This window comes from Ambystoma mexicanum, chromosome 6p (genome assembly GCF_040938575.1).
Source record: "Ambystoma mexicanum isolate Mex_15411 chromosome 6p, UKY_AmexF1_1, whole genome shotgun sequence".
Lineage (NCBI taxonomy): Eukaryota > Metazoa > Chordata > Amphibia > Caudata > Ambystomatidae > Ambystoma > Ambystoma mexicanum.
Genome location: NC_090935.1, coordinates 980,958,884 through 980,985,815, shown reverse-complemented (window position 1 = coordinate 980,985,815; position 26,932 = coordinate 980,958,884).

Here is a 26,932-nt window from a genome sequence, read left to right as displayed (position 1 = left end):
CATGTCAGCCCCCCCCCCCCCCCCCCGCCACAGAGTTGAAAGACACATTAATCACAACTATACATGTTACTTACAAAGAAACACAGTGGCATCAGCTAGTCTTCACCACCACCCGCATTATCTCACGCACGCACGCATTTTTCACTAATAAGATTACAAATAAAGTTGTTAACTTATGAGATAGATTGCAGTAATCGAAGCACCAAAAACATATATTTATGTTCACATTTAAACAGTTTATAAAGTGCTTGATAGTTGAGGTACCTAGGTTATGACTGAGATGCAGTGTTAATGAGAAGGAATGAGCAGCAGCGTATTTTGGGCACAGCCAGATTCTTAAGACGTTTCTAAATGGAGGGTTGGGGGCTAAACAGATACCTCATGGCTGCCCTGGCTTTTCCTGTGGAAGGCAAGGTCTTGAGGAAGAGTAGAACTAGGCCATGGAGTGGTGAAGGAACGTAAATGCGCAAGTTGCTTCAGCAAAATAAAGATCTAGGGGAAACAAATGGGTGTATGGGTTTACTAAAGAGCCTGCCTTGAGTTATCCATGATGCTGCCAATGGAACCAGTGAATTTGTACGAGCAGCAAAGGGATCCGATCCATCTTCAGTATCTGATTCGAAGCCAAGAGTCCATGCTCCGAGTGATATGCAGTTGTTGGATGATATTTGCTGGTCTTTGTACATTTGGAGAGCTGCAACACTGTAGAATACTTTGGTAGATCTAGTGGCAATGACCAGGCTACGGTTTGTGTCCGTCATAAATGCATCCCAGGTGAGGCCACAAAGAATCTGTAATCCAGATTGCTGTTGCCTTTTTTTGTGTGCAATTTTGTTTAATACAAACCTTACACATTTTTGACCAATACATAATACAAATACATATACCAACACATATGCATGAGCTACATGAGTAAAATATATAAAATATATAAACACATTATTGAATCAACAATTCCATGAAATAATTTATGTTCATCAAATCATAATATTAAGTTTCATATGGCTCCCTTAATGTTTTGATTTTTATTAGGAGGACTTCTATGAACAAATGTAGCCTATCCCAGGTCATTCCACTTTCATATTCACAATTGATGTGACTTCCTGAGCTTTGAGAAAACCCCTTACTATTTTACATGTACTATAAACCGCTACCATGATCACCATAGATTCAGCACCAACAATGGTGCTCCAAAATTGATCACCCTCCCTCTGGTGTGAATCAGCTATTAACTGCGAATAACCCTTCACAAAAGCCCCATACACCTTTTGGCACTGGGTCAGTATAGGTGTGCCGTTTCTATCACCAGCCGACACAGTAGATAAACACGCTTTCCACAATGTATCTTTTTCCACCTTCCCATATGTTCCAAAGTTGGCAATAAATTCATCTGCAGATAAATAATACATTTACAGATTGATTTTGGCCAAATTTTCATCAAATAGCTACGAGAAAGGACACCACTTATCGACTGTTTGCAATATTCTGCCTACATCGCCTTCATCGCCAACCGATCCAGATTATTACAAGCATCTTGCTGTTTCTTTCTCTTTTTTAAGACCACCATCCAATTTGGAAAAGCCATCAGATCATCCAGTTGAAGATTTACTGTGACTAAATGTACAAGGGCTGCGTTCCTCAAATGTATTATGAATTTGTTTTTACAATCTAATCCCTCCAGTTTTGATAAATGATAATAAAGGGTGCCCGGTATCTCAATGGATTGCTCATTCGCAATGTACAATGCAGTGTTGTATTTGCCAGTGAATTGTTAACTATTGGACCACCAGATCGCACATAATGATTGAACCGGCACTGAATAAGGGACCTCTAGTATGGATCTTTATATTTCCCACTCTAGTTTGTCGTTCCAAGTTGTCAAACCTTAGGGTAATACTGCCAGTCCATGTATACAAGCATTTTGGCCTTTAATATTGTTCCCACCCTTAAGCCGCATAATTCTTTTGTACATAAAACATACTTTTGTAATCTTTGAACAGACATAATTATCATAAAGTTCACTCGATGGAGAATTGCAGATTGGGAATCTCAAATAGACATAACGATCTACAACATCCAAATTGAAACCACTCAAAAACTGTCATGATCTCTGCTTCCAAAAGGTCAGGGTTTTCCCAACTCCCTTGGAAGCAGATCCATAACCCAGGTTCCGAGTGCCAACCTGTCCCAATTGGGACCTTTTGGACCCGGTCCTGGCGCCAGTGGCACCAGGCTCATAAATATGCCCAGTCCCAGCGCTGGAAGCGCCGGGCTCATAATGCTTGGGTGGACTTACCTTCAGCAGACCATGCTGCTTACTTGCCTGCCAGTTGAGCCTCTGATCCTCTTCTGTTTGGAACTACTTTTCCTGTTGGGTGGGGCTGGAGCCACTCCCTAGATTCAGAACACTGGAACTCTTCTGGAAGGCAGGAACTCTTTTCTTACCAGGAACTCTTTTCTTACTTAGGCGTGGCTGTGGAAGGAGACACCTAAGCACTACAGGAGGCTATTTAAACCACACCCGGTGGATGAATCTTGCTTTGCGTTATTCTGCAACCTCTGCAGCAGAACGCTCATCGTGTCTTCTGCATCGGGTCCTGGGCCTAAGGAAAAAGGCTTACCATCCTGAATCCAGTCTTCAGCAACACCTATAAAGACAAGAAAGAACAGGTTAGCATTCCGGCATCTGAAAGGCAAAGGCTTACCATCCTGAATCCAGTCTTCAGCAACACCTATAAAGACAAGAAAGAACAGGTTAGCATTCCGGCATCTGAAAGGCAAAGGCTTACCTACTCTTCGTGCGCTCCGGAGGCCTTCGGCGCTGCATCCCGCATCTGAAAGACAAAACAAGGTGCGTTTAAAGACATTGGGGAACTTTAATACTCACGTGCCATTACTCCTTTCCACATCTAATCCAGTGGGTATTCCGGCACCCTGCAGCCGCTCCGAACTCGTACCTGCAAAATAAAAAGACAGTTAGAGCGCATAGAAGCAGGCAACAAGCGCTTACTTACGTGCTTCCAGGCGCTTCTATTCATCACACGGGCTCCATCTTCAACTCACTTCAGCCCGTCATCCGCCATCGCCGGAACCCTGCAAAACAAGAGACATCATTACTAAAGACTTTAAAGACATTTGAATGACTCGAAACTTACCGTTCGTGCAGTAAACGACGGACAGCAGTCCTCTGAAGTCAAGAGGCCTGCGCTACCTATCCAGTGAAGAAACTGGTTACAGCACCCTGCCCCGAGGCAGATGGAGAGCTCGGCATTCACTTACCTAAGGTGAGAGCGTTAACCTTTGGGGGTCTACAGGAGAGGAGAAGAGGAAAGAGATAGGGACACCCCAATAACCCCAGTTCATTAACCCCATATTTTCTATCTGCAGACATCTTACTCTACACGTCAGGCATACAGTGCACAGAGGTCCAGCCCAAAGAGCCAACCGGGTGCTACACATCACCTTTGAAGATACGGTAGTCGCCCAGTCAAGACCGGCGCCTCTGCGAGAATCAGGTGAGCGTTACAGAACGCAAAGCCTACCGCAAAACTCTCGCCCAGGCGCTATGGAAACCTCGGATACTGACCCCCTAGCCCGGTTACTTGGGGAACTAAGGGCAGAAGTGCATGCAGCTCGTCAGGAAACGAATGCTCTAAGAAGGGAACTAATTATTTCCAAGGAGAGAACAGACAATCTTGCTAGACAAGTGCTACAGTCACAAGCCGGACAGACCCCGTTACCCGCATCAGGGGCAAATCTTCCTTCAACATCCTCTATGAATCCAGTGCAGATCAACCTACCTGGGAATGTACCTCTGGCTCCGCCCGAACGATTTTCTGGTGACCCAAAGAGGTTTGCAGTATTTATCAATCAGTGCCGGTTGCACTTCTTATGCCGGCCAGCAGCCTTTCCAACTGATCAAGCAAAAGTAGCTTTTGTACTTTCGTACCTTAGTGGCAATGCGGCAGACTGGTCGATCCCTCTAGTTAATCAAGATGATCCGGTTCTCCATGATTTTCAAGCCTTTCAGCTTAGTATGGAAAAACTGTTCGCAAGACATTCACAGGGGCAGGCCTTGGACAATGAGCTTCTTTCGTTGCGACAGGGTAATCAAGACCTTTTGGCTTATATTGCATCTTTCAATAGACTAATAGTGGAAACTCAATGGCCTGAGGACAAAAGGATTACGCTGTTTTATAGAGGTCTACGTGGAGAGCTCAAAGACGTTTTAGCCCAAGTAGTGAATCCCCCACAAGACTGTTCGGATTATATAGACTTGGTCGTTCAAATAGATCACAGGCTGCAGAACAGGAAGGCCGATCGTTCCAAGTTTGATGCTCGAGTATTTTCCAAACCGCCAACTCCTTCCAAAGGAGTAGACTCCGGGGAACCCATGCAAATAGGGGGTCTGAAAGGTCCTCTAACACAAAGGGAGCGGGAAAGGAGGAAACAGTTGCAATTATGCCTATATTGCGGAAACTCAGGGCACTTTCTTCGAGACTGTCCGGTGAAACCTGCCAAGAAGGCAGTAGGAGCTGCAGTTACCAAAGTTACAAACTCTGAGCAGGGAAACGACCTCGCCCGACAAGAATAGAGGTCCTCTTGCCGAGCGTGAAAACCAGTTCCGTGACCTCGCATTTCGTGATACCTATGGTCCTCATTAGCCCTGATAATCCGGATCGATTACATGCAATTGAAGCTTACGTCGACAGCGGTGCCATCGGCAATTATGTGGATCATGAAATGGTTTTGAGGATGAATCTAACTCTTTGTCCCAAGGCTGTAAAGGACGTCATTACTACGGTGGATGGTACAGAGATAGCCTCCGGGCCAGTAACGCATACCACTCAAGATGTGACGCTAGTAAGTCAAGATGGACACCATGAGAAGATCGTGTTCGATGTGATCAAGGCCCCTCAGTTTCAGATTATTCTAGGAATACCTTGGTTAGAGAAACACAATCCTCTGATCGATTGGCGAGCAAGAACGGTCCAGTTTCCAGAATGTGTCTCTACTTGTCACCCTCCACCTGGTGTTGCACTGGCCGCAATTTCTTCAGAGACTCCCCAGTTACCTCCCGAATACCTAGAATACCAAGATGTTTTCCGGAAGGATCAGGCTAACTCTCTACCTCCTCATAGGTCTTATGACTGCCAGATAGACCTGATACCTGGATCTACTCCTCCTTGTAGTAGAATTGATGCCCTCACCGAGCCTGAGAACCTTCACCTTCGACAATACCTGGATCAATACCTGGCAAATGGGTTTATTCGTCCTTCCAAGTCCCCTACTTCTTCAGCTTTGTTCTTCGTTCCAAAAAAGGAAGGAGACCTTAGAACTTGTATCGATTATCGCTCCCTGAACCAGATCACCGTTAAGAATAGATATCCGTTACCTTTGATCCCTGAACTCCTGGACCAAGTCAGAAAAGCATGCATATATACAAAGCTGGATCTTAGAGGAGCTTACCACTTGGTACGAGTAAAAGAGGGCGATGAATGGAAGACGGCCTTCCGCACCAAGTATGGGCTATTTGAATATCAGGTCATGCCCTTCGGACTTTGCAATGCCCCGGCCGCCTTTCAATATTTTATGAACGATGTCCTCAGAGAGCTCATAGATGTATGTGTTGTTGTTTACATTGACGACATCCTCGTTTATTCTTCATCGGAATCTGAACATCGGAAACACGTGAAAATAGTCCTCGAAAGATTGCGTCAACACAAACTTTTCGCTAAGTTGGAAAAATGTGTTTTCAACGTGACTGAAGTTGAATTCTTGGGATTCATATTATCACCTGGCGGAGTGCGTATGGATTCAAAGAAGGTCGATGCAGTTCTCAAATGGCCATCACCATCCTCCGTAAAAGGTGTGCAAAGCATGTTAGCCTTCGCTAACTTTTACCGCAGGTTTATCCCCGAATTCTCTCGAATAGTCCAGCCCATCACTGCCTTGTTAAAGAAAAACAAACGTTTTGAATGGTCTACCGAGGCGGAACAAGCTTTCCAGGATTTGAAGACTAAATTTATCTCTGCACCAATCTTAAAACACCCTCGCCCCGAACTCCCCTACATCGTGGAAACTGATGCTTCAAGCCTTGCCATGGGGGCAGTTCTATCACAAAAGGACCCGGTAACCAATCAGTTGCATCCCGTGGCATTTTGGTCCCGCAAATTCTCGCCTCCTGAAATCAATTACACGATTACTGACAAGGAACTTCTGGCTATCAAGTCTGCCTTTAAGGCTTGGCGGCATTATCTGCTGGGGGCCCGACACACCGTTACTGTGATTACGGATCACCGAAACCTGAAATATTTGAAGACCGCAAAAGCCCAATCCTCTAGACAACTCCGTTCGGCATTATTCTTTGCCGAGTTTGACTTCATAATTACCTATCGACCTGGTACAAAGAACGGTAAAGCCGATGCCCTTTCTCGGATGGGAGTGGAAGAACACTTGGTCAACCCTAAACCTGTACCAATCATTCCCGAACAAAGAATTCTGGGTGTAACCACCACAGAATCCATAGAGGAAGTTAAGGATAAAGCCAGGCAACTTGTAACTCCAGCAGACATACAGAATTGGCATCTGCAGGGAAAGGACTTTGCAGTAAAGGACAACTTATTGTATTTCCAAGAACGATTATACCTACCCAGCACAGATTTACAGAAAAAAGTAATCTCTTGTTATCACGACTCTTTAATGGAAGGTCATCCTGGTATAGCCAAGACCTCAGAAAAGATCAAGCGCTACTTCTGGTGGCCGTCTTGGAAAAAAGATATCAGAGACTTTATAATGTCCTGTGGAGTATGCGCCCAAAACAAGAGTCAAAAGGAAAGACCAGCAGGCCTCTTACGCCCTATTGACATCCCACCTCGCCCTTGGCATACGCTTTCTATGGACTTCATCACCGATCTACCTCCATGCTCCGGATACAATACGATTCTAGTAATCGTGGACTTATTCTCCAAGATGGCGCATTTCATTCCGCTCAAAGGCTTGCCAACAGCAGCAACTCTGGCCCGAGAATTTCTCGAAAACATCGTCCGACTGCACGGTTTTCCTTCGGTTCTAATTTCGGTTCGAGGTAGTCAATTTATTTCTCATTTTTGGCGAAGTTGCTGTCGGTCGGCTCAAATTGATGTGAGACTATCTACCAGTCACCACCCTCAGACCGACGGACAAACCGAGAGGACCAATCAAACTCTGGAACAGTATTTACGCTGCATGCTGCAACAAACTGAAAAAACTTGGAAAGATATCCTTTGGATAGCCGAGTATGCCTACAATAACTCTGTCCATTCGGGAACTGGGAAAACCCCGTTTTTTCTTTTGTACGGCAGTCACCCTCGAACCTCGGAGTTGGATCCCCTCCAAGATCTTGAAACACCAGCAGTAGACTACCTGCATTCTACAATCACCCAAGCCTTTAAGGAAGCTGTTTCTCACCTTCAAAGGGCTAAAGAACAATACAAGAAAGGAGCAGATCAACATCGGAAGGAAGCCCCTCACTATCAAGTAGGGGATCAAGTCTGGTTGTCCACCAAATATCTATCTCTAAAAGGGCCACGCACATTCAACCCAAGATACCTTGGTCCCTATTCCATCACTACCATAGTAAACCCAGTAGCGGTCAAGTTGGACTTGCCCCCGCACATGAAGATACATCCGGTCTTCCACGTCTCTCTATTAAAACCCGTGCAACCTCAAACCCGTCTAACCAAATCTCCAAAACCTATCCTAGTGGATGGAGAACTCGAGTTTGAAGTCAAAAGCATTCTGGACTCCAAGATCTCCAAATCTAAACTATTCTACCTAATTGACTGGAAAGGCTACGGCCCCCAAGAGAGATCCTGGGAACCTGCTGAATATGTCCACGCTCCTCGCCTAATCAAAAGATTTCACCGAACATTTCCTGACAAGCCAAAACCCCCGGAGAAGCCCGGTTTGGGAGGGGCCTTGAGGGGGGGTACTGTCATGATCTCTGCTTCCAAAAGGTCAGGGTTTTCCCAACTCCCTTGGAAGCAGATCCATAACCCAGGTTCCGAGTGCCAACCAGTCCCAATTGGGACCTTTTGGACCCGGTCCTGGCGCCAGTGGCACCAGGCTCATAAATATGCCCAGTCCCAGCGCTGGAAGCGCCGGGCTCATAATGCTTGGGTGGACTTACCTTCAGCAGACCATGCTGCTTACTTGCCTGCCAGTTGAGCCTCTGATCCTCTTCTGTTTGGAACTACTTTTCCTGTTGGGTGGGGCTGGAGCCACTCCCTAGATTCAGAACACTGGAACTCTTCTGGAAGGCAGGAACTCTTTTCTTACCAGGAACTCTTTTCTTACTTAGGCGTGGCTGTGGAAGGAGACACCTAAGCACTACAGGAGGCTATTTAAACCACACCCGGTGGATGAATCTTGCTTTGCGTTATTCTGCAACCTCTGCAGCAGAACGCTCATCGTGTCTTCTGCATCGGGTCCTGGGCCTAAGGAAAAAGGCTTACCATCCTGAATCCAGTCTTCAGCAACACCTATAAAGACAAGAAAGAACAGGTTAGCATTCCGGCATCTGAAAGGCAAAGGCTTACCATCCTGAATCCAGTCTTCAGCAACACCTATAAAGACAAGAAAGAACAGGTTAGCATTCCGGCATCTGAAAGGCAAAGGCTTACCTACTCTTCGTGCGCTCCGGAGGCCTTCGGCGCTGCATCCCGCATCTGAAAGACAAAACAAGGTGCGTTTAAAGACATTGGGGAACTTTAATACTCACGTGCCATTACTCCTTTCCACATCTAATCCAGTGGGTATTCCGGCACCCTGCAGCCGCTCCGAACTCGTACCTGCAAAATAAAAAGACAGTTAGAGCGCATAGAAGCAGGCAACAAGCGCTTACTTACGTGCTTCCAGGCGCTTCTATTCATCACACGGGCTCCATCTTCAACTCACTTCAGCCCGTCATCCGCCATCGCCGGAACCCTGCAAAACAAGAGACATCATTACTAAAGACTTTAAAGACATTTGAATGACTCGAAACTTACCGTTCGTGCAGTAAACGACGGACAGCAGTCCTCTGAAGTCAAGAGGCCTGCGCTACCTATCCAGTGAAGAAACTGGTTACAGCACCCTGCCCCGAGGCAGATGGAGAGCTCGGCATTCACTTACCTAAGGTGAGAGCGTTAACCTTTGGGGGTCTACAGGAGAGGAGAAGAGGAAAGAGATAGGGACACCCCAATAACCCCAGTTCATTAACCCCATATTTTCTATCTGCAGACATCTTACTCTACACGTCAGGCATACAGTGCACAGAGGTCCAGCCCAAAGAGCCAACCGGGTGCTACACATCACCTTTGAAGATACGGTAGTCGCCCAGTCAAGACCGGCGCCTCTGCGAGAATCAGGTGAGCGTTACAGAACGCAAAGCCTACCGCAAAACTCTCGCCCAGGCGCTATGGAAACCTCGGATACTGACCCCCTAGCCCGGTTACTTGGGGAACTAAGGGCAGAAGTGCATGCAGCTCGTCAGGAAATGAATGCTCTAAGAAGGGAACTAATTATTTCCAAGGAGAGAACAGACAATCTTGCTAGACAAGTGCTACAGTCACAAGCCGGACAGACCCCGTTACCCGCATCAGGGGCAAATCTTCCTTCAACATCCTCTATGAATCCAGTGCAGATCAACCTACCTGGGAATGTACCTCTGGCTCCGCCCGAACGATTTTCTGGTGACCCAAAGAGGTTTGCAGTATTTATCAATCAGTGCCGGTTGCACTTCTTATGCCGGCCAGCAGCCTTTCCAACTGATCAAGCAAAAGTAGCTTTTGTACTTTCGTACCTTAGTGGCAATGCGGCAGACTGGTCGATCCCTCTAGTTAATCAAGATGATCCGGTTCTCCATGATTTTCAAGCCTTTCAGCTTAGTATGGAAAAACTGTTCGCAAGACATTCACAGGGGCAGGCCTTGAACAATGAGCTTCTTTCGTTGCGACAGGGTAATCAAGACCTTTTGGCTTATATTGCATCTTTCAATAGACTAATAGTGGAAACTCAATGGCCTGAGGACAAAAGGATTACGCTGTTTTATAGAGGTCTACGTGGAGAGCTCAAAGACGTTTTAGCCCAAGTAGTGAATCCCCCACAAGACTGTTCGGATTATATAGACTTGGTCGTTCAAATAGATCACAGGCTGCAGAACAGGAAGGCCGATCGTTCCAAGTTTGATGCTCGAGTATTTTCCAAACCGCCAACTCCTTCCAAAGGAGTAGACTCCGGGGAACCCATGCAAATAGGGGGTCTGAAAGGTCCTCTAACACAAAGGGAGCGGGAAAGGAGCAAACAGTTGCAATTATGCCTATATTGCGGAAACTCAGGGCACTTTCTTCGAGACTGTCCGGTGAAACCTGCCAAGAAGGCAGTAGGGGCTGCAGTTACCAAAGTTACAAACTCTGAGCAGGGAAACAACCTCGCCCGACAAGAATAGAGGTCCTCTTGCCGAGCGTGAAAACCAGTTCCGTGACCTCGCATTTCGTGATACCTATGGTCCTCATTAGCCCTGATAATCCGGATCGATTACATGGAATCGAAGCTTACGTCGACAGCGGTGCCATCGGCAATTATGTGGATCATGAAATGGTTTTGAGGATGAATCTAACTCTTTGTCCCAAGGCTGTAAAGGACGTCATTACTACGGTGGATGGTACAGAGATAGCCTCCGGGCCAGTAACGCATACCACTCAAGAGGTGACGCTAGTAAGTCAAGATGGACACCATGAGAAGATCGTGTTCGATGTGATCAAGGCCCCTCAGTTTCAGATTATTCTAGGAATACCTTGGTTAGAGAAACACAATCCTCTGATCGATTGGCGAGCAAGAACGGTCCAGTTTCCAGAATGTGTCTCTACTTGTCACCCTCCACCTGGTGTTGCACTGGCCGCAATTTCTTCAGAGACTCCCCAGTTACCTCCCGAATACCTAGAATACCAAGATGTTTTCCGGAAGGATCAGGCTAACTCTCTTCCTCCTCATAGGTCTTATGACTGCCAGATAGACCTGATACCTGGATCTACTCCTCCTTGTAGTAGAATTTATGCCCTCACCGAGCCTGAGAACCTTCACCTTCGACAATACCTGGATCAATACCTGGCAAATGGGTTTATTCGTCCTTCCAAGTCCCCTACTTCTTCAGCTTTGTTCTTCGTTCCAAAAAAGGAAGGAGACCTTAGAACTTGTATCGATTATCGCTCCCTGAACCAGATCACCGTTAAGAATAGATATCCGTTACCTTTGATCCCTGAACTCCTGGACCAAGTCAGAAAAGCATGCATATATACAAAGCTGGATCTTAGAGGAGCTTACCACTTGGTACGAGTAAAAGAGGGCGATGAATGGAAGACGGCCTTCCGCACCAAGTATGGGCTATTTGAATATCAGGTCATGCCCTTCGGACTTTGCAATGCCCCGGCCGCCTTTCAATATTTTATGAACGATGTCCTCAGAGAGCTCATAGATGTATGTGTTGTTGTTTACATTGACGACATCCTCGTTTATTCTTCATCGGAATCTGAACATCGGAAACACGTGAAAATAGTCCTCGAAAGATTGCGTCAACACAAACTTTTCGCTAAGTTGGAAAAATGTGTTTTCAACGTGACTGAAGTTGAATTCTTGGGATTCATATTATCACCTGGCGGAGTGCGTATGGATTCAAAGAAGGTCGATGCAGTTCTCAAATGGCCATCACCATCCTCCGTAAAAGGTGTGCAAAGCATGTTAGGCTTCGCTAACTTTTACCGCAGGTTTATCCCCGAATTCTCTCGAATAGTCCAGCCCATCACTGCCTTGTTAAAGAAAAACAAACGTTTTGAATGGTCTACCGAGGCGGAACAAGCTTTCCAGGATTTGAAGACTAAATTTATCTCTGCACCAATCTTAAAACACCCTCGCCCCGAACTCCCCTACATCGTGGAAACTGATGCTTCTAGCCTTGCCATGGGGGCAGTTCTATCACAAAAGGACCCGGTAACCAATCAGTTGCATCCCGTGGCATTTTGGTCCCGCAAATTCTCGCCTCCTGAAATCAATTACACGATTACTGACAAGGAACTTCTGGCTATCAAGTCTGCCTTTAAGGCTTGGCGGCATTATCTGCTGGGGGCCCGACACACCGTTACTGTGATTACGGATCACCGAAACCTGCAATATTTGAAGACCGCAAAAGCCCAATCCTCAGGACAACTCCGTTGGGCATTATTCTTTGCCGAGTTTGACTTCATAATTACCTATCGACCTGGTACAAAGAACGGTAAAGCCGATGCCCTTTCTCGGATGGGAGTGGAAGAACACTTGGTCAACCCTAAACCTGTACCAATCATTCCCGAACAAAGAATTCTGGGTGTAACCGCCACAGAATCCATAGAGGAAGTTAAGGATAAAGCCAGGCAACTTGTAACTCCAGCAGACATACAGAATTGGCATCTGCAGGGAAAGGACTTTGCAGTAAAGGACAACTTATTGTATTTCCAAGAACGATTATACCTACCCAGCACAGATTTACAGAAAAAAGTAATCTCTTGTTATCACGACTCTTTAATGGAAGGTCATCCTGGTATAGCCAAGACCTCAGAAAATATCAAGCGCTACTTCTGGTGGCCGTCTTGGAAAAAAGATATCAGAGACTTTATAATGTCCTGTGGAGTATGCGCCCAAAACAAGAGTCAAAAGGAAAGACCAGCAGGCCTCTTACGCCCTATTGACATCCCACCTCGCCCTTGGCATACGCTTTCTATGGACTTCATCACCGATCTACCTCCATGCTCCGGATACAATACGATTCTAGTAATCGTGGACTTATTCTCCAAGATGGCGCATTTCATTCCGCTCAAAGGCTTGCCAACAGCAGCAACTCTGGCCCGAGAATTTCTCGAAAACATCGTCCGACTGCACGGTTTTCCTTCGGTTCTAATTTCGGATCGAGGTAGTCAATTTATTTCTCATTTTTGGCGAAGTTGCTGTCGGTCGGCTCAAATTGATGTGAGACTATCTACCAGTCACCACCCTCAGACCGACGGACAAACCGAGAGGACCAATCAAACTCTGGAACAGTATTTACGCTGCATGCTGCAACAAACTGAAAAAACTTGGAAAGATATCCTTTGGATAGCCGAGTATGCCTACAATAACTCTGTCCATTCGGGAACTGGGAAAACCCCGTTTTTTCTTTTGTACGGCAGTCACCCTCGAACCTCGGAGTTGGATCCCCTCCAAGATCTTGAAACACCAGCAGTAGACTACCTGCATTCTACAATCACCCAAGCCTTTAAGGAAGCTGTTTCTCACCTTCAAAGGGCTAAAGAACAATACAAGAAAGGAGCAGATCAACATCGGAAGGAAGCCCCTCACTATCAAGTAGGGGATCAAGTCTGGTTGTCCACCAAATATCTATCTCTAAAAGGGCCACGCACATTCAACCCAAGATACCTTGGTCCCTATTCCATCACTACCATAGTAAACCCAGTAGCGGTCAAGTTGGACTTGCCCCCGCACATGAAGATACATCCGGTCTTCCACGTCTCTCTATTAAAACCCGTGCAACCTCAAACCCGACTAACCAAATCTCCAAAACCTATCCTAGTGGATGGAGAACTCGAGTTTGAAGTCAAAAGCATTCTGGACTCCAAGATCTCCAAATCTAAACTATTCTACCTAATTGACTGGAAAGGCTACGGCCCCCAAGAGAGATCCTGGGAACCTGCTGAATATGTCCACGCTCCTCGCCTAATCAAAAGATTTCACCGAACATTTCCTGACAAGCCAAAACCCCCGGAGAAGCCCGGTTTGGGAGGGGCCTTGAGGGGGAGTACTGTCATGATCTCTGCTTCCAAAAGGTCAGGGTTTTCCCAACTCCCTTGGAAGCAGATCCATAACCCAGGTTCCGAGTGCCAACCAGTCCCAATTGGGACCTTTTGGACCCGGTCCTGGCGCCAGTGGCACCAGGCTCATAAATATGCCCAGTCCCAGCGCTGGAAGCGCCGGGCTCATAATGCTTGGGTGGACTTACCTTCAGCAGACCATGCTGCTTACTTGCCTGCCAGTTGAGCCTCTGATCCTCTTCTGTTTGGAACTACTTTTCCTGTTGGGTGGGGCTGGAGCCACTCCCTAGATTCAGAACACTGGAACTCTTCTGGAAGGCAGGAACTCTTTTCTTACCAGGAACTCTTTTCTTACTTAGGCGTGGCTGTGGAAGGAGACACCTAAGCACTACAGGAGGCTATTTAAACCACACCCGGTGGATGAATCTTGCTTTGCGTTATTCTGCAACCTCTGCAGCAGAACGCTCATCGTGTCTTCTGCATCGGGTCCTGGGCCTAAGGAAAAAGGCTTACCATCCTGAATCCAGTCTTCAGCAACACCTATAAAGACAAGAAAGAACAGGTTAGCATTCCGGCATCTGAAAGGCAAAGGCTTACCATTGTAGGGTGTCCTGACCCACGTTTAAGCTACCCTGCTACAACATTTGGTGCTGTGGGCTTAGGAAATTCAAGATGGCGGAAAACCCACATGTGCGCCGAAATCCAGGAAAGCTGCGCAGTTGTGCGCACACCAAAATGGTTACCTAACTTGCCACCCACCAGGGTAAAGAAAGGTCTTTGTTAACAAAATCCACTTTTACTGATGTCAAAAAGTTGCTGAAATCGTGACTCATTGGACCACTTTAAAGATTCAACCCTTTTTGTGGGGTTCCACATAACCATCTTACTGTAAGGAGCCCCATCAAAACAATGTTAAGCAAGGATTTACTACCATGTAAGAACCATTCCTGTTTAGAATGCATTAATCCAAGAAAATCCCAAAAATGGGTGCAGTACCAGTACTCACCACTATCCAAAAGCCGGCGTTTTAAAACCCACTGTGTGTTTTTCTGAAGGCAAGCAAAATGCCTATTTCAAACCTTGCAACATGTGCAAAATATTCACTGAACACCAGCAGACATTTGGCAGAATGGAGTTTTGTGTGCCTACAAAATCTGGGAAATGAAGAGCCCAAAAACAATGCTTATAACAAAAATGCTATGGAGTCAGCAGCTTAAGCCTAACTGCAACTGGATTTAAAACCACCAAAATCGAAAATGTTAAATTAAATGAGTGACCTATGTTTGGTGTCACATGCCTTTGTAACTGTTGAAATGTCATAGTTTTGCACTTAGAATCAGCATTCTAGCTGCATGTGTAAAATTACAAGTTATTTTAAAAGCAACAAAAAGTTAGCTGAAGGTCTGGCTTAAGGAACTTGATTTTGCCTAGCAACGGATCCCATCAGGAGTGAAACTTGAGTCACAACTATGTTCCCAGGCCAATGTTCCTTTTGCTGCCCACACTAAGGATATGCCATCTATCTGATAATTGAATTTCCTGTGCTCTGCCAGAGAGTGAACAAAGCCCTCTCCACTCAGGCAAAGGTTTTTATTACAGACGTCGTAAAAAGTGGCTTCCTCCTGGAGAAGCTGGGAGGGGCACTGCCTGTGAGAAGCAAGCTGGCTTGGCAGAAACTGGAAAGACTGGTTTCTGTACCATGTGACCTGAAAAGACACACCCCTGCAGCAAGGATATGGTTTTATAAAAAGGGGGATAATTCATAGTGCGGACATGTGAAAATTTTATAAATGATACCATAATTCTTGTGATTTTTCTGCCCACAGTTTAAGACGTGGTAGGAACCGGTGGTATGTTCAGGGGGGTTTTAGCGGAAAAGTGGATATTACTCTAAATGTGTGCATGTTAAAAATCTGAAACTTCATCAGTTAATGTCCCTACCCCCTGCACACATGTATGTAAAGTTGGGTCCATGTCGGAAATTGAAAAAGCAGTTAAAAAGTCAATTATGTACACTCTTTGAATGCAAGCTCCGAGAATGAGCAGATTTGGACATAGACATGGCTAAATTCAGCCACACCATGTATATGTAATTTCAAACAACTGTGTAACTCTGAAGTATGGATTTTGATCATATATATATTTGGGTGCACAGATGATAAGGGAGGTTGTTTCAAGAGATCATAAAATGACATCAATCTGACTCACAGTTCAGTTTGCCAATCAAGCGGAGGAATGGAAGCCTGACCAATGACGAATGAGAGGGGCAAGTCTAGTGATGCAACACACACACCCATTCTCAAGAAACAGATAAAAGCAGAGAGTCAGGACACATAGAGACATTCAATTTCATCTGCCGCTGGAAGCCCTGCCGGAAAAATCCATACTTACCTCCATCAAACTCCAGAAAGCCAAACTAGAGACTTCAATCTATCCAGAGCAGAGACCAGACCAGAGAGAAAGCAGTGCTGTGCCTAGCAGAGACCAGACCAGAGAGAAAGCAGTGCTGTGCCTAGCCGAGACCAGACCAGGCGCTGTGAGCAGAATCCGGAAAGACCTGACCAGACTGAAGATCGTGACCAAGTCGCTTTCCTGTTCAAAATCTCTTGTGAGTACTTAGCAAAACTCAGAACACATCTCTTAGTTTAAATTCATCTAATTCAATCTATTTAACCTAAGTAGAACTGCCTCCTATCTGTCACCTGTCATTTCTAGTAAAATTTGTCATTTTGAAAAAGTGTGCGTTTAAAATTTACAAAACCAAAAACGACCTTTACTAAATTACTCATATCTCCGCAACCGTTGGGCTAGAGACTTGCAATAACTTTCATTTGGAAGCTGAGATCCCAGGCTTTCCTAGGACCCCAAAACGGTAGATATAGTCCTTGCGGTTCCTTTGTAATAGCGCTCGGCGCATCCGCGAATTTTGCCGCGATTTGCAATTTCTTCACATGTAAAAAAAACTGCTGCTGCCTGATTTCATTTGCCAGAAATTCGTTTAACCTGCTAACTATCCCTGCATCATTGCTAGTGTGAGCCTGGACTAATATTAACTAGATACCACTCATCCTGAACCTCTAAAAGGGAATTAAGAGCGTTTCCAGCATATTTCTCATTCATTGCTAGCACCTATCAAAGCATTTGCCTGTGTTTTCAAACTTCTGTTTAAGCTTGCTGGATTGAACTGAATTACAGTTGATTGCATTTCTGAGAACTGTGTGTTTTCCTTCCATTTCCTTGCCTTGCATCAAGGGGGGGAGGGGAGTAGCCAGAGAAAAGTGATTACATTGTTTGGTTGAAATCATATTGCGTATTTTCTGTACTGCATTCATTGAATATTGCATCCACCTGAGCCTACATAAAGCATCCTCTACCACATTATACTTTTGTTCCTATTTACCAGTGTGCTACCTTATCCATTTCATGTCAACTCATTAGTGATTAAAGAAGTGTGCTAGTGCCAGATTCTCCGTTGTTAATATTTACCATATCAGATTAAGTGTGATATTCAATTATTAATTTATTAAAAAGTGTGATATATATTTTAATTTATCAAATAAACCTTTTAAACTTGCAAAACAGAATTACTTCTTGGCTCAGTGGGGTCAGGGGGATTCCAAGAGAGGGGTGTTATACAAGGGTAGTCATCCAGAACGCATGAACTGGACCTAAAGATATATCAATAAGGGTTTTCATTCAGTATTCTAGACTAGGCGTTAACTTGGCTGTAGTGCTGAATTGAATCCTCTTACAAAGTGGGGGCTCGAGCCGAGACGTTGGGTTAGATTTACCAGTTGTGCAGCTTAATACAGTGTGCTAACTGACGGGATACATACACCCGGTCGGATCACCACGCTGCATTACGCTGTGAAGCATTCCTCAAAAGGGACACTCCAAGAAAAGTTCTGTTCTGCAAAAATAAAATACTAACTTCTGTAAGTCAGGACAGAGACCAATCTCTAGAATGACGACCTTAGTAGACATGAAAATAGCCAGAGAGCACCTCTTGCATAAGCTATTTGTGAGAGGTGAATGGACCGAACAGGGCCAGGATGTGTGGTTGCAGGCCATCACACAACAGGTCACTGAAACAGGGTCAGATATATATAGAGATCAGGGTCCCTTACATGTGGCCCTGAGTGAACTATATATGGCTCCTAAAGCCAAAGAGGAACACAATAAGATCGCCAGGATAGCAGCATACCTGTACCTATATATGGGAGACATGCAGGATAGATGTGCTGAAAGTCAAAATCTGGCAAATAGGCAACAGATGGCATTACAGAAGGTCCAATCTGATCTGGACTCTTCTGAGCAGAGGCTGCAGAGGAGCCAGGAGTCAGAAAATGACAGCAGACTGTACATTACTAAAATAAAGGAGGATATGGATGTGCTGCAAAAGGAAAAGTCAGAACAGGATACTAGATTTCTGGCCCTGCAGAAGGAGCACCAAGACAGTTTGGACTCCTTACTGCAGAGCCAGAAAAAGCTGGAGCAACAGATCAATTTCAACAGGGCATGCACAGAGCAGGTAGCCACCCTGCAAATCCAACTAGACAGAGAGAAAGAGGAGAGCAATAAACTGATCCTGAAAGACCTGGATACCCAGGCAGAGTTTGATCAGGAGCGCCAGAAAGCTGGTGCCTTCCAAAGGCAAAGGGACGACCTGGCGGCACAAATGCAGGCTCTTAGTCAGGAAAGAGACGCCTTAGGCCAGGAAGTCTGCCATTTAAAAAGGAAAATGGAAGAAAATCACCTGGCCCACCAGGGACTGGGTGACCTCCAAAAAGAAAACCAGAACTTGCTAGAGCACACCAGGAGGGTGGAGGATGCTCTAGCAAGAAAGGAGCAGGCCAATAGGGACACAGCTCAGGAGGTAACCCTCCTGCAGCAAAGACTGGCCCAGTTCTCCAGGACCAACCAGGAAGCACAGAGGGAAAATGAGGCCCTCTGTCAACACAATGATAGGCTCCAACAGCAGGTAGCGATGCAGGAGAGACTGATAGAGTCGAGTAAGGCCTTAACTGAGGAACTGAAGGCACAAATGCAGGCTCTTGCATTGCAACAGGGAGCAGGGGCGGATAGAGATGAGGTTCGCTGGGAAATGGAAACTCCGGAGCATAACCTCAGGAGCCCTAGTACCAGAGGCCCTCATACCTCTCAGTCCCTGGACTCTGCCACCCCCATGTCCCCTGGCGCACATGAGCACAGGGCCACAGGGATGGCAGATTACTATCCAGCCAGAAGCATGGGGCTCATAGGCCAGTACCATCCAGGAATGGAGGGGTGGGCATCCGGGTATGGGCACCCAAGTACAATACAGTTCAGTGGGGAACCCCAGGAGAGTAGGCCCATTAAGGGCATCCTGAAAACCTCTGCCCAGTTAGGTCAGTGGAGGGGGTACCCATCAAATCCTGACAGCAAGGAGGAATCTGAAGACTCCTCTGAACTGCGCAGGACACAGGAGACCAGGTCCCCACATTCTGCCAGCCATTCCCAGGCTCGCGGAATCCGGGAAAACCTGGAAGAACAGACGGGAACCTCTGGGAGCAGTGCCTCTGAGTCCGACGAAGAATGGACAAGGGTTACCCGAACCAAAAAGGCCAATAAGGCAAAAAGGGCCTTGCTCAAGGACCCCTTAAAGCAGATTAAGGCGATCAGGAGCGTCATCACGCCTTACCATAAGAACGCTAAGTATTCTGTTTGGGAGCACTTAGAGTTGTTTGAACAAATGATGGAGACTTTCCATTTGAAGGACAGCCAAAGCTGCATTCAATATGTAAAGTGGACCTTCTCCCCGGAATACTCCAGTTTCTTTGCGGGGCTGGAGGACCAAAATCATTTAAGATGGTCCACCTATAAGGCGGCCATCCTGAAACATTTTTCTGTTCACAGAAATCCTCAAGAGGCTCGCAAGGCAGCCTACAATTTGCAATGTGGGGAGGATCAGGCCCCACAAGAATTTGTGCAGGAGTTAAAGCGGGCTTTTGCACAGACCACAAGAAGGGTGCGCACGGATAGCCGTGAATTTATAAACACGTTTTTCCATGCCTTGCCCAAATATATCATGACCCAGCTCGTGAGGGATTTTCACGAGAAAAGATCTTTAGACTGGGTCATTGAACAGGCTACCCGCATCTATGAGGTGCAGAAGCCCATAGAAAATAAAAGCAATGCCCAGAAAAACCCCAAAGCCAACAGCACCCCTGCTGCTGCCAAGGTGGCAGAGGTAAAGGTCACCCCCGTTTTGGATTTGGAGATGGGGGGGCCTAAAAACCTACCTGCACCTAATAATGCTAGGCCCAGAAGGTCCTCGGGCCAGTCGCAGACAGGGAGCCAGGGAGGCAGCCCCACAAATGGGGTCCCTCGCTCTCCTGACTATGTAAGTCCTCGCTACAAAGGTAACAGACCCATCCTGGGTTATGTGTGGACTCCTCCAGCCCAAGGGGGGGGATCCAGCCAAGCACCTAACCCAGGGAACTTCCCTCCAAACTTCCCACAGGAGGGCAGAAATTTACCAAACCCTGGGCAGAACTTTTTCCCCAGATATCCACCCGACTTCCAACCCCAAAATCATCCATCCTTCTTTCCTCAATTCCCTGAGCCCAGACCACTGAATCCGGGAGAGGGGAGGCCAAGGGTGGAGGGGTACCAAAATCTTCCCAACCAGGGGTACTACCAGAGGAGGGACAGCTACCCTTCCCGGGATCAGCCCAGGGGAGAAAACAGGGCCCCGTATCAGCCTGAGCGGGTTTCCCAGTTAGAGCGCCAGGTTCAAAACATGGCGCGGGATATGGGTCATATACTGAGGGCACAGCAGAACCCTCAGATCAGCATGCCGGCGCAGAACGCACCCAACTCTGGACCTGGTGCTCCAGAACAATGACGGGGGCAGCACCCCGATAAATCACCGGTTCCCAGGGAGGAGGCACAAAGGGAAGGGGGGTGTAAAGCCTTGGAGGAAGCTTCCTTCCTCACTTGTAAACAGCCCCTGGAAACCCAGGAACCGGAAACAAAATCTCTTGCCCCTGAAAGTCTGCCTCCTAAGGAGCAGAGGGGGGGTAGGAGAAACAAAAGACCCAAACAGACTCAGTTTGAGGAGGAGGTACAGATCTTCCAATTTGAGGGAGAGGGATCCTCAGAGGATCCTGGGAAAAGGATCTTCTCCTTCAGAGAGGGGGGAACTCCTCCCAAAGAAAAATGGGTCCCTAGGGATGCAAATCCAGACTGGGGAGATGTGGAGACTGAGCTACCGCCGCCCACCATCTCATCCCAGAACCAACAGCAAGAAAATCCCCTGGTTCAAACCCATCCTGGCGACTGCCTCCAAAAAGGGGGGGGCGGCCCAGAAACGGAGCCAGGGGAACCCACAATGGCTCTGATCTCCAGTTGCAAATTTTTTCTTTCAGATTCCCAAGACTCTCCACAGAATTCTGCCCAAATCTCCTCGCTAGCGATGTCCAAAACCAGAAAATTAGCCCACCAGTTGTCCAAAAATGTACATTATCTGTGCCCCCTTGAGGAGAAGGAGGGAAGATATTATGCCCCGGTACAAGTACAGGGGCAGGGTACAATCTCAGCACTGGTGGACACTGGATCTCAAGCTACCCTTCTGTCCAGAAGGGCCTTTGACGAACTGAATGCAGGAAGGGGAGAGAATTACCAAATTCCTCTCACCTCTCTTCCTGGACAACTGCAGAACTTTGACGGGAAGGAAATTCCCGTCGAGGGGACGGCAGACTTGGACATTAAGATCGGGCGACATAAGTTGAAACACCCGGTCATAGTTGTGACCCCAGAGGGCACCCCTTGTTTACTAGGGAATGACCTCCTGAGAAGGTTGTCACCCCTAATAGATTGCGTAAACAAGGTCCTCTGGACTCAGACTAGCCGACCCATAAAATTAAAACAGAGTGTCAACCATGTTAGTTTAAACGGCACATGCCACATGGTTGAACAAAAATCTGACCAAGTAGAATTTCACTTCCAGAACAACCAAATTCCAGACGTGACGGTAATAGCAGTAGGACAACAGACTGGTGATGGGGGGTCCTCTCTATTTCTGAAAATCAACCTTCCTTCCAGTCTAAAGTGGTATTCCACGCTGGAAGGAAACACTCTGAAATTCTATACTAATCCACAATCAGAAACCCCCACTCCTATAGTCCAGAAAGATGTGAAATCAGCTCAAAGCCTGGCTGATATTCAGCAAATTGGAGAGCAGTTGTTCATCCCTGTTCAGTTAAATGATGGGAAGGACTCTGTTCTCGCTCGAGTGTGTGTGAACAACGGTAAGAGCTTCATCAGCGAAGCCATGTTCCGCCAACTCCCAAAAGATCCAGCCATTCCCACCTTCAAACTGATAGACAAATCGGAAATGGACCTGGAAGCACCTAATTCAAAACATCTCCTGCCAAGCAGGTGTATGCTCAAAATCTCCATTGGCAACAAGAGCATAGTCCATAATTGTTGGGTCGTGCGAGACGTCACTGCCGCCTTTTACTTAGGCAGTGACATTCTCAATCGCTTTGCCATTAGTTTGGACCTAATAAACTTCAAAGCTTGGTCCCGATTAGCGGATAATCCCATGGGCTTTGATGATCCAGAAAAAGCATTTAGGTCAGCTCAATTGCTACCTTATGCAGTTGAAATTCAGGTAAAAGAGGAAGTCACCATCCCAGAAAGGACCCGACAATTCTCCCTGGAAGTGAAAGTTAAAAGAGGACAATATTTGCAAAACCCTGATGCTTACATACATCTAAATGCTTCTCTCCAACAGCAAGGGTTGGGGGTAAACCCGACTCCATTAGTCAACATAGAACATGACCCCATTCTAATAGAGGTGGATAACAGCGACTTAAAGAGTATTACTCTAGCCGCAGGCACCATTATTGGAATGGCGGTTGATGACCGACATTTCTCCATTGATCTTGTAAATGAACTGTTAGGACCCATCCCCAAGGACTGTTTTGACAGTGACAGTGATGACAACGCAACACCAGACAGGATTTTTACCCGGCATGGGGGGAACTTCCTGGTGTACACTTCCTGCCCTTATGGTAAGGAAGATGTGACATGTGACTTCAGGAGGGATGAGGTGATTTTCCAGGTCCATGAGGGCTGCCTTTCCCACCTGAAGCCTCCGGTCCAAATCAGCACTCTGACCAGGGACTTCTCCACCCAGCTGGAGGAGGCCGCGGAGATAGCCAAACCAGAAGTCTTTCCAGGCTTCAGGCAGATGGTGGAAGAGAGAGTCAACCTAGCTGATGCCTGTGTGACTCTGGAACAAAAGCAAAAGTTGAAACAAGTTTTCTTGGATTTCCAAGATCTCTTTGCGGTAGACTCATATGACTGTGGTCGCACCGACATCCACACAACAACAATCCCCACGGACCCTGGCATGACTCCTGTGTTTGTGAAGCAATATCGCTTGCCTCTCGCATCAATGGAGTCCCTTACTGAAATAATTAAGAACCTTGAGTCCCGGGGAATAATCCGTCCAGTCCACAGCACCTTCAATAATCCGGTGCTGGGAATATTGAAGCCAAACGGCCAGTGGAGACTCTGTGCCGACCTCAGGGAGCTCAACAAACGGGTCCATACTTCCCGATGGCCTCTGCCCTACATTGACCAAGGGCTGGCCCAGATCCAGGGGTCACAGGTATTCACTGCAATAGACCTGACCAATGGATACTGGACCGTGCCTGTCAGCAGGGAGGACCAATACAAACTGGCTTTTACCTTTGGGGGCCAGCAGTACACATGGACCCGGACTCCCTTCGGATACCTCAACTCCGGCAATGAATTCAACATTTTCCTACATAAGGCCATGCCCGACCTGGGTGCGAGGGGTAACCTGGCTTATGTAGATGATGTCCTCATCAAAAGTTCATCTGTGGAGGAACACATAGCGGAGATCCGTTATGTTCTGACACAGTTGAGGGCCGCCGGAGCAAAACTTTCCTTTCAGAAGAAAGCACAGTGGTGTAGAACCCGTGTTAATTTCTTGGGGCATGAGATTACTCCTCAGGGCCTCTGTCCCCAGGAAAAGAAAGTGGAAGCACTTCAGAAACTGAAAGACCCCACAACTCTGCGGGAACTAAGGAGCCTCCTTGGACTGACTAATTACAGCAGAAAGTTCATTGAGGGCTACGCAGAGATCACCAGACCCCTGATTCATCTCCTGAAGGGGGGGGTCAAGTGGGAATGGGGTCCAGAACAAGCCGAGGCAGTAAGACAACTCAAAAGAAGCCTCTCACAAGCGCCTTGCCTAGCTTACCCGGTCAGAAACAAGGAGTTCTTCCTGGAGACAGGGTTCTCTAATACGTGCTTGACGGCAGTATTATATCAAAAGCATGACAAGGTCAATAAAGTAATCTCCTATGCGAGCAAAACTTTATCCTCTGTGGAGGAGAAATTCAACGATTGTGAGAAGGCACTCCTGGCAACGGTGTGGGCATTGAAGAATTACCGCCCGTTTATCCAGGGGGAACACATCATAGTGGAGACTCCACACCAGCCTCTGCAATATCTCCAAAGTGACAGAATCCGGGCCGGAAATGTGAGTAATTCCCGAATTACTTCCTGGATTCTGTCAATGCAGGGCTTTCCTGTGGAGGTCAGATATGGCCAAAACAAGAAGAGTCCACTCGCGCAAGGTCTGGCTGACTTGCATGATTGTGCCAGAGAAAACTGTCTCGAGGACGAAAGTCTAAAAATCAAGGACAACACGGAGGCATACCTTAATTCCCCACACAAAGTCTTTGAAGAAGACAAGTGTGAGGGAATGCCCACTGTCTATGTGGATGGATGCTCTTACCATGTTGACAACAACGGGGAGAAAGAACTAGTGGCCGGCGTAGGGAATGCATGGGTGAATGAGTCCCCAGAACCCTCCACTGGATACAAAATTGGTCCCCGAAGTAGTCAGGTGGCAGAATTGATGGCTGTGCATCAGGCCATCCTCACTGCTGTCCAGCATCAACTCCACGAACTGGTCATAATCACAGATTCGGATTATGTACGGAACGGGTTCGTGGAGCACCTGGTTAATTGGAAGACCAGAGGCATGGTATGTGCTAACAACAAACCCCTGAAACATGGGAAGTTGATCCAAAACATTGATGATCTGGTCACCTCGAATGGGATGACCATCTATTGGAAGAAGATCAAGGGTCATTCCAAAGTAGAGGGACCAGACAAAACTGGAAATGACTTAGCTGATCAGCTGGCCAAAACCGGGGCCATCCAAGGGGATCTAATTGAGATTGAGTCCCTGTTGGGGGAAATCCAGGTCACTGCCATCACTAGGTCCCAGACAAATGCTCACAACGACCTCTCAATTGCACAATGGAGTAAGGAGACCCCTGATGCTGATTTGATTACTGCTCAGAAGGGGGATCCAATAATTGGTAAATTTTACCAGCACCTTGAGGACCCTGAGAACTTTCCCCTGACGGATACCGATTACATTGGGAAAGAGGACCTAAGAGTGTTGATGAAATGTCCCAAAATGTTCCGGATCCAAGACGGTTTGTTGGTAAGGAAATCCAAAGCTGGCCACGATCAGTGGGTGGTTCCTACCTCATTCCGAAGCCTGATGTTAAGTCACGCCCATGATGCGGCCACTGCCGGTCATAGGGGGTTTCACACAACATTGGAAATCTTAAGAGAGGTTGCATACTGGCCACACATGGGGCAGGACCTCGACCAGTACCTGAAGGGTTGCCTTGTGTGTGCACAATTTCAGCCATCATCCCTCACACACCGGGCGCCTTTACAAAAGAGGGGAATGACACTGCCATGGTCAGATTTACAAATCGACTTTGTAGGCCCTGTGATTCGCTCGGCTAGGGGGAATAAGTACATGTTGACCGTGACATGCTTGTTTACCAAGTGGGTGGAATGTCTCCCAGCCCCAAATTGCAAGGCAGAAACTGCAGCGGCCTTGATGATTAACCACATCTTTTCCCGTTTTGGTCTACCTCAAAGGATTGAGTCAGACAGAGGTAGCCACTTCACCAGTGAAGTAATGACAAAGATGTGGGAGATACTGGGGGTCAAGAGAAAGCTGCATATTGCTTATAGACCAGCTTCTTCTGGCGCAGTAGAGAGATATAACCGGACAATTGTGAGCATATTAAAGAAGTTTGTGGCAGATTCTGGGCCAAGTTGGGATATCCGATTACCTCTGGTCCTAATGGCCATCAGATCTACCCCTTCATCTGCAACCAAAATGTCACCATTTGAGTTGATGACTGGGCGCAAGATGGTGCTTCCGCAGCATTTGCTCTACAGGACCCAAGAGCAGACACTGATAAATGCCTCCACTACTCATGAGTATGTAGAGAATTTAAGGAAACACCTCCAACATGCTTTTGCTTATGCTCAGCGGAATCTAGAAAGATCGACTGATAGCATGAAGACCCATTATGACCTGAAAACTTCCAGGAAGGAATATCAGGTGGGAGACCGGGTCTATCTATACAACTTCCAAAGGAACCAGGCCAAGCAGCGCAAATTTTTGCCTACATGGAAGGGACCCTTTGAGATCGTCGATAAGATCTCCCCTGTGGCCTACAAGATCCGCATCCCCAAAGGTGGTTCGGCAGAGGGGGAAGACAAGTGGGTCCACATAAACCAGTTGAAATGTTGCCATCCCAGGCACACTCTGCAACAACTGGAGGAATCCTCTGGAATCCTAGCGGGTACTGTATCAGACTAATTCAGTTCCAATCATAAAACCTACCACATCTAGTCTCTAAAATATTGTGATTTACATGAAACTGTCTCTAGTGATGCTGTTTTTTTTTTTCAAAATAAGAATGTAATATTTCGTTACGATGAAATGCATATGCTGCCCCACTATCTCAACAGTGGTGGAAAAAAAAATCGTCTATGAGTAGATATTGCCGCTCTTCCTTTATCATCCTAGGAGAGATGAAACCATGAAGGATGACCAAGAAGGACGATCCGGAGACCGGGAGCAAAGACACAACGGGCCCGGGGTACCGCCCAATCTTCCCATCAGGACCGGCGAGGAGAACTGATCGATCTGACCGGATGGAGAAGAAGAT